Genomic DNA, 9,663 nt, shown 5'->3' with positions numbered 1-9,663 from the left:
TCCCACTTTATTTAGAAAAGCGAACGGTAATAACCTTATGCTTGTACAAATATATGTGGATGATATCATATTCGGATCTACAGATCAGGGGATGGTGGGTGAATTTGAAAGGCTCATGACCAACAAATTTCAAATGAGCATGAAGAGATAAATTAACTTCTTTCTAGGACTTCACATAAAACAGGTCCCTCAAGGGATATTCATTCATCAGGAGAACTACACCTCTGAACTGCTGAAGAAATACTCAATGGACAATTGTTCCTCAGCCAAGGTTCCTATGGCCTTTGGATATAAGATATCAGCTGATCCTTCTGGAGAATCAGTAGACCACAAAACTTATAGAGGAATAATTGGCTCATTGATGTTCCTCACTGCAAGTAGACCAAATATTTATTTGCAACAGGCGTTTGCGCAAGGTACCAGGCCGATCCGAAAGTATCACATCTGACCGCAGCTAAGTAGATTCTCAGATACTTAAAGGGCAACAAAGCTCTTGGCCTCTGGTATCCCGCAGGGAACGACTTCAGCCTAAAAGCATTCACTGATGCGGATCATGCTGGATGTAGATTGAATCAAAAAAGTACCTTAGGTGGATGTCAATTTCTGGGTGGAAGAATCGTCAGCTGGTCATCAAGGAAATAAATCTATGTCTCACTGTCTACCGTAGAAGCTGAATATGTGGCCGCAGCCAGCTGTTGTTCATAAGTCTTGTGGATGAAAACTCAACTTATGGACTACGGATACAGGATGTTGCGGATACCAATTTACTGTGACTCAGAGAGTGCTATAGCAATCTCCCATAATCCTATTCATCACTCTAAGACGAAGCATATTGAACTACGGTATCACTTCATTAAAGACCACATTCTGAAAGGTAACATTGCACTAATTTTTGTTAACACTCATGAAGAGATTGTTGATGTATTCACAAAGGCACTTGATTCTACAAAACTCAAAAATTTCTTACAAATGTTAGGAATGATGAATCCGAACGCACAATTCTTTTTGAATTGATAGGTACTGCAGACCATACATGGTCAACATTGCGGTCCTAGTTAAATATATCTATCATACATGAGTTGTAGTATACTTTATGTACCGCAGTACATATTATGTACTGCAGTATATGTTATGTACCGCAATTCCATATGATACCTATATTTCCAAGGTCCTTATTGTTTGTTATTTCTGATTTTGTTCAAGTGTTTCTCTCAGTTTCTTCTACTGCAGTCGCCTACCTATCTACCACAAGAACAAACCCATCCGCAGTGATGTCCTAATCCGCAATGAGTAATCAATCTGTAATCACATTGATTGAACTTTCAACTACTTCATAAATTCTTGAAACATTGTGTGCTATTTAATGATCCTTCATTAAATAAGAAAAATATTCTCAAAACATTCGTTGTGTAGCACAATATCGTTTCAGTTCTTCTTTTCAAATAAACCTTTTGTCATACCTATTTTAGGTGTGATGCCAAAATAAAACAGTTTCCTATAAACGAAATCTTTTTAAGAAATCTCTTTCTTTAAACTGTCTTTTCCCCTTACCCCAAAATGTCAAATCCGTTACAAATGCCACATTTTTGGAAAATTAAAAAAAAATTAGTTAATGCTTTTGTAGCTGATAATGATTTTCTTAATTACATAAAAGTTTTTACCTTTAACCGCTTTCTTTAGGGTAAAAACTACTTTTTTTTAAATCCCCCCCATATAAACCCTATTTTCTTCCCCAAGAAAGCTTTACGCTTTCTGAACCCTCTAAGACGAACTTCATCTTCTTCACCCTCTTATACTTCAAATTTTTTCTGCAAGTTCGTCAAACTTTTTATAAAATGGTGAAATCGGGCATCACAAGGAAACAATCAAAAGCTTCAACATCTGTTCAACAACTGGTTCTGACTCTGTTACAAGGAACCAATCGCCTTCAATTGCATCTAGCAATTTTAGGGCAGTATTTGATGATCATTCTGCTTACAATGACTCCATCCGTCTCATGATCAAGTTCATCTCCAATCATCCACTATTTGGACCATTCAACCCATTCACTGATTTTGTTCCCATCTCAACCTTGTTCAAATATGCTTTTTCAGCATATCGACCCCTCAACAATCTGCAAGAAGTTCATCTGAACTTGATAGATAACTCTTTAGTCATCTTGAACAAGGACAAGTTTCTCACTACAATCAATCTGTTGGTGCATCCCTCTACCAAATTCATCCACCAAGTGTAATAGACATCATCTCTACACTTTACCGGATAGGATACCAGAAGAAGATCAATGGCATTGGCGCGTTCAAGAAGAATCAACTCCTAGCGGTATGGCAAATCGTGTTCAATTTTGTGATCCACAGTCTATCACGGAGAACAGGAGGCACTGACAACATGGGCCTTAAATTACTCGAGTAAGTTTGGAGCATCTTCACGGGCAACGATGTCAACTACGGTCAAATCTTATGGGATGATTTTCTCTAATACATCCCTGAGGAGACTCCAAATGAAAACCCAACCAAGCTCACTTTTGCAAGGTTCTGGTCTCTCTGCATCTCTGATCTTCATCATGCCGCCAAGATCAGCATGGTAAACGACATCAACTTCTTTGTCACTCGCGATCTTAAAAAGTACGTACCTTCTAAAGATCAATCTATTTTTAGACCTATTAGACGCTTACCCATTTACATTTTAAATACTGTTGGACTTGAGACCAAAGAATTCACAGATCATATAGAGGCTATGGAAGGTATTGACCCATACCTTTCTACCCCGCCTCTACCCAATCAGAACATATTAGCCTCGACAGCACCCAATCAACCCGAGCGTTCCGCAGATCCATCTTCTACTACCTTATCCAATCTTCCCTTAGGAAAAAGGCTCAAACAACTGGTTAAATCCAAGACCCCCCCCCCCCCCCCCCCCCCCGCGCAGCAAGACAAGGAAAGATGCAACACCCAAAAAGGGTGAAACATCCATGAAAAGTAAAGCATCCAAAAAGGCAGAACCCTCCAAGAAACAAAAAATGAGACATGTTGTGTCTTCAGATGACGAATCCAATCCCATTCCTGCAGTGAATATAGTTGATGAGTCTGATAGTGACTCAGTACCAATTCTTGTTCTCAAGAAAAGAAAAACAAAACCCACCTCTAGCCAAATGCGTGACCAGACAGATACCGTAGTCTCTCAAAAGGCTCCGGTAGTCCTTGGGGTTGCAACATACCCATTTGTTTCAACCTTTCATGACTACTCAGGCTCAGAAAGTGTGTCTGTTTCATCCAAATGTGGAGACTCACCCCTAACTAAATCCCTAGAGGATTTAATTGGCTCTTCTCGACCTAAGGTCACCAGGGCTTCCAAACTTCATTTCTTTGAGGAACAGGAGTTACGCTCCATTCTAGACCTTATAATCCAAACTCTCGATACACCTTCCCAACCGCAGGGCAATTCTTCAGCCCATGCCCGAACGGAGCCGAGGCCACACTTAACCATGGGTCAAGGAGACCGAGGAAGCTCCGAAAATCCTACTCTGCTTACATCTAATACATGTGGTTTAGGCATGGTGAGCACAAATTTGCAAGGATCCGTGAAACCAAGGGACACCTTAGTGTGTTTTCAAGGAATTGACGGTAATGAATCTGATAATTCTTGGGCACATTACAAAACAACCACTGAATCCGAAGCCAAGAAGTATGCTGCTTTCCGTAGGGCATTTCAAGCAAGGAAAGATCAACAAACCAAGCAACTTCAACAAAAGCAACAGGAAATTCTAACTGTGGCCAAATATTGGGCTGATGCAATTAACAATGCAAACACCATAGCCACAATTCTAAAAGTTTAGGATTGGATGACTGCAATGACTGGAATAATCTGCAAGAATCAGTCCATTCCTAGTGGTGCAGGTCTATCTCATCCCCCTCCAACTTAAACTGTTAGAGAATCACAAAATGACGGAACCAAGATTGAAGTTAGTTTCAGGTCAACCTTTGGTTTTGACGAAATCTACATAAATGAGGTAAATCAACCTGATCTCTCTGATGATCTCATGATTGTTGATGAAGAAGAAGAATCAAGTGGTTCTCAGCACTCAACCTCTAAGGCTAAGGAGAAGAAGAAGAGAAAGAAGTTAGTCGTCTCGAGAAAAGAATTCTTGAGGTTGCAAGACAAAGTGGATCAGATTTAGCTGCTGTAAAATCTTCTCAACCGTAATCGGAGGACTTTCCTGGACCGCAGTCCCTCATTGACCGTGTTGAACGACTTGAAGCCAGAGAACGTCTTGATGCAGAAAGAATCTCTCTTAAAGTTGAAATGGGTATTCGAGCCCTGGATACCAACCGCAAAGCTAATCATCAGCAATTTTTAGCAACTGCAGAGCGACTCATCTCAGAGGTATCCGCAATCAAGTCTGAACTCCAATCGATAATTGTGGATCAATCAACTCAATCCAGCAAGCTTGTAGAAGAAACTCATAATGTGTATGAGTCCACCATTTCAGTCATGCAGTCAACCATCAACAATTTACGCCGTTCTTTATCATCCAACTTTCAAGGAAGGGAAATTCTACAACTCATCAAGGAGATCAATAAACGGCTTTTCAACATCGCAATTCCAAACAATCAACAACTTGATGATGCACTCAAAGCTCAATTCAACGAAGTGTGTGTTAAGATTGATGGTCTTCACCAATGGCTTGAGGAAGTACCAAATGCTCCTTCCTTAAGGGGGGAAATGAAGACAGAGACTCAGATTGCATCTCTCATCAACATTCTCATCAGCACCAACATCAAAACTCTCCCATCCAAACAAATCTTAGTCATCAACATCCCATCATTCAAGAAAAAGTTCTTACTCCACAACCTTCACCGCAACCATCTCCACACAAGAAAACATCTGTTCCCTCCCCTCAAAATAGTCCAAGCCATCAGTCACCATTGCAATCACATCCCTCTCCCAAGCCACCGGTGACTCCCCCCATTTCAAATCCTTAGCCTCTCATATGTCATCCAAGCACTCCTTCGAGTCACCCGCGACCAAATAGAAGAAAGCTGACTGGAAATCAACTAAATTTACTGAGATGATCTGGAGGGAAAACAACTTTGACACTACAATGGATGAATCCCTCATCAACTCATGGTTCTATCTACACAGAAAATTACTTGATGACGATTACAATCCTTATCTTACATACGCAAAACCCCCTCATGACGTTTATTGGGACATTCCCATCTCTCCCAATACAAAATACTTCATAGTATTTGAATCTTTTGACCGCAGTATTCCCGATGATAAGAGGTTGCCCTTAGAAATCGAAAGACTCAACAGATTCCATGCCAAGCATGGGTCTACAATTGAGAAAATCTGGTCGAATGACAGACCCACTGCAGTCAAGAATTTCAAGCCTAGAAAATTCATGAAAGCAGATTTCATCCAATATGTAACATCCCGAGTTTCAGAAGTACGATTTAAGGGTTTAAATTGTAATTTCAAAGAAGGGAATCGACGAGTAGGTACGCTTACTCGCCGAGTCGAAGCGGGTTTGGGACGTGAATTAAGTGACCGACTCGCCAAGTCTAAATCTGGACTCGACGAGTTGGTGCTGGAATGAGAAAACCCTAATCTTCGGGGTTGTACCCTATTTAAAGGACCCAATGTCCTCCCCTCAGCTCCCTTATCCCCCTTTGAGATCCAGTAAGCCTCCAACTCGTGTGTATAAGGCCATTGGAGGGAGATTGAAGCTTTGAGAAGTGTTCTAGTGGAAGGAACTTGAAGATCAAAAAAGGGTTGCATCAAGAAAGTAGTGTAGATCCAGAATCTACTACAGTTTTCGGCACATCCTGGAGGTAATGAGCTATTACCTTTCTTTTGTGGTTTCTAGATTGATTCTTGAATGAGATTTGGGGCCATTTTGGTATGTTTGAGATCCACTTTGGGTTCGGAGTTCAAATCTGAGGTTGCTACTTTAGATCTAGACTTGTTTTGGTCCAGATAGTCATAAAGTATCGGTTGTTGAGTTGTTGGTGAAGTCCTTTTGTCTAAAACCCAATCCCTAGTGTGTTTTAAGCCTATAACTCCTTGGTTTCACGTAAAGTTTGCAACTTTACGTGAAAGCTGGGCTTTAGAAGAGTGGATCTACAGTTTGGAGCCCCTGCATGGATCGAAAAGCCACTGTATGGATTAAGAACTGAAGCGACTCGGCGAGTCACATAAGTGGAATCGGCTAGTTGTATGAAGATGGGCAGGAACTCGAAGACTTGGAAGAACAACTCGACGAGTCTGTTGAAGATTGCCTTGGACTCGGCGAGTTCTGTTCTTGGACTCGGCGAGTCCGATCGCAGAACCCCAACCTCTTTTGGTTAAAGCCCTGGATTACAGAGTCGGTTGGCGACTCAGTGAGTTGGACATGATAGGACTCAGAGATTGTTGGACTCAGCGAGTCTTGGGGCGACTCGGCGAGTTAAGAGTGTGATGAGAGTTTTCTGAGTGGGGGAACTTGGCGATTCGACGGGGTGACTCGGCGAGTAGAGTCAACTAGGAAGGTTGACTTTGACTTTGACCAAGAGTGGACCAGTTGACTTCCAAGGGTATTTTGGTAATATTAGTATTTATGGAATTGGTTCTTTGGTAGTGTTCTGTGGTGAAGATCGTGTCGGTGGTCGGAGCAGCTTGGTCTTATCTTTTCAGTCAGCAGTTGCGAGGTGAGTTATCCTCACTATATCGACAGGCTCTACGACACCAAGGCCGGCCCTTTATCGGATGAGAATCCGGGTAATGTCTGCTATGTTATTGAATTGCTAGATCTACATCCTGGTATTTAGGATGGTATTATGTTAGTGACCTGGTTAAGGTCAGTATCCCAGTATATAGGGTAATGTTATGCTAGTGACCGGTTAGGTCGGAGTCCTGGTTAGGATGTTGATATGCTATGTGATCTGTTTAGACTGTCTGTCTGGTTAATGATTGTTATGTGATTAACTGTTTATGTGCACATGGTTGTTTGACTGGGGTTGGGTTGAGGCGGGTCCTGCTTTGTGGTGTAGGCCAACATACCCAGGGCAGAACGGATATTCCGAAGGCCCAGTAAGCGGTCCGGATAGGCTGAAGGCCCCAAAAGGGCGGACCAGACGTGCCAAGGATCGGAGAGTGGACCAGGCCGACTGAAGGCCCGGTGCGGGCGGACCAGTCATACTGTAGACTCAGAGAGTGGACCAGGTGGATTGAAGGCCCGGTCCGGGTGGACCAATCAAACTGTAGACTCGATGTATATGGCTAGACTCAGAGGGTGCACCAGGTGGACCGAAGGCCCGGTGCGGCGGACCAGTCACACAGTAGACCCGATGTGCATGGCTGTTCTGTATTGCGATATGTTATGAGTATGGTTATATGTGGTTGGTATTTTGGGGGTAACTCGCTAAGATTTCGGGCTTACAATTCAGTGTTTTGTTTCAGGTACTTCAGGAGATCGTGGCAAGTTGAAGGCGTAATCGTACCGCTCCTCATGTTTTATGATATGGTTCTGGGGAATACTCTGATGTTAAACTATTTTGAAAACAAATGTATGAACTTAATGCTTTTTAAATGAATTAAAATGCTTTAATTTGGCTCAAATTTTATGGTCGTTACAAGTTGGTATCAGAGCCAGGTTTGAGTGAATTTGAGGAACACTCGTGTGAATTCAGTCTCAAATCAAGGAGATTTTCGGAAAGTAAGTTTTTAAAATGGTTTTCAAAATAAGTAAAAGAGGATGCGGAGCGTACGATCAGCCGGAGCCAGTAAGTAGACCCCAAAATACCATACCGTTATTTGATTATGTGATATGTTAGAACAACATGCTAGTACTAGGCTAGGGATCTTCAAGGATTGCATGATAGAATTGCATGGTTATATGATGCCTGCTAGCCTAAGGTTTCCTTTGTATGAAATTGACATCATTACTGTAGTTATTTAGTGTATGCATCATGGTTATACATAATTAAGATCTTATAGCCCGAGAATGTTTGATTTGGCCTTATGTTGTGTTCTTGTATGATTGGGAGCTTAGGGTAGGATTGGATATTCGAAAGGCTATAGGGTCCAGTGTTATGTATGACTAGCATACACTAGTGCTGCAGGGTTGGTGGAAGTTTCATGGATGGGAGGGTTGGGTGAGATCGGTAGGTCGGTTATGGGATAGTGGTGCTCCTCTAGGAGTGGGGATCGAGTGTTCATTATATGCTATTGATAGGGCGGTGTGGTGATACTTGATACAAATATGGGTAGGTGTGGAAGGTAGTATGGGCCCGTACTACTGGAAGCACAGGACCCGTACGCGTATCAAGGAAGTCACAACCCCTAGGGTTTTGTTGGGAGCTAGTCCTCGGGATTATTATGAGAAATGCCTAATATCTTGTGGTGTATCTTTCAGTATGGCGATTACGAGACGTTTCGAGGCAGGATCCAGTTTAGGATCGGGAGCAGTAGAGAGTGGTCAGGATGGACCAGTGCCACCCGAGGTCTTTGGTCAGATGAGTACGGAAGAGTTGGATGCCAGGATTTGTGATATCCTGCATGCTGAGGTCACTGCTATGTTCCGGGATGAGGTGCCGGAGATGTTTGGGTCGATCAAGACCGCCATGGTTGAGTACTTTGATGAGCGGTATGCAGCTCTTGCGGAGGCAGCTGTCGCGGCAGCTACAGCCGCTGTAACAGCGATAGGTGGAGGAGTCGGTCGAGGTTTTCAGTATCGGGACTTCGATAATACGAAGCTCCCTACTTTTGATGGAGTTCAGGATCCGATCGTTTCTATGAGATGGTTGTTAGACGTGGAGGGTTGTTTCTTCACGTGTTCATTCCCTACAGACCAGAGGGTAAGGTGTGCACTGAACCTATTAAGGCTCGGGGCGAAGGATTGGTGGAGGTTGACTACGGGATCTTATTCTGATGCACAGCGGACTTCGGTTTCGTGGGATCAGTTCCAGGAGATGTTCACTACTCGCTATGTTTCGCAAGTTGAGAGAGAGAGAGAGGTTGGCTCAGGAGTTCCTGGAGCTGAAGCAGGATTCAGTGTCTGTGACGGAGATCACCAGGATGTTCACTGAGAGGGCGATGTTTTGCCCGGAGTTTGCTTCAGAGCAGGCTCAGATGTCTCGATATCTGAGTATGCTCAAGAGGGACATCAGGCAGTTTGTGTCCATGCAGAGGTGTGGTGCCTTGTTAGAGCTGCAGGAGGCCGCCAGGCGGCAGAAGTTAGAGATAGAGTTGCAGTTACGAGAGCAGAGGTAGGCCCCGACGCAGTCGCAGTCAGCGCCGAAACGGTCCACGACCGTTGACTCTAGGGTCGGAGGTCAGAGCAGCCACACTTGTGGGAGGTGTGGGAAGGGTCATACCAGAGTTTCTAGATCTGGTGGTTCATGTCTTAATTGTGGGAGAGAGGGGCATTATGCGAGGGATTGCCGTCAGTCGGTCCCAGCTTGGGATATGAGGATCTGTTATCATTGTCACCAGGTTGGACACTTGAGGATCAACTGTCCACAGCTTGTTACGAGACCGGTGCAGGCTCTAGCACCGGCCACATTGAGGATTACGGGTGGAGGTCAAGGTGGAGCGGAGCCTCCAAGGGCTCAGGGACGCGCTTTCTAGCTTATAGCAGAGGAGGTCGGGGTAAAGCCGGATGCAGTCACAGGTATGTTTCCATTT

Source organism: Lactuca serriola, chromosome 6 (genome assembly GCF_051521515.1).
Source record: "Lactuca serriola cultivar US96UC23 chromosome 6, Lser_US96UC23_V15, whole genome shotgun sequence".
NCBI lineage: Eukaryota > Viridiplantae > Streptophyta > Magnoliopsida > Asterales > Asteraceae > Lactuca > Lactuca serriola.
Note: the sequence above shows the minus strand (reverse complement) of the source record.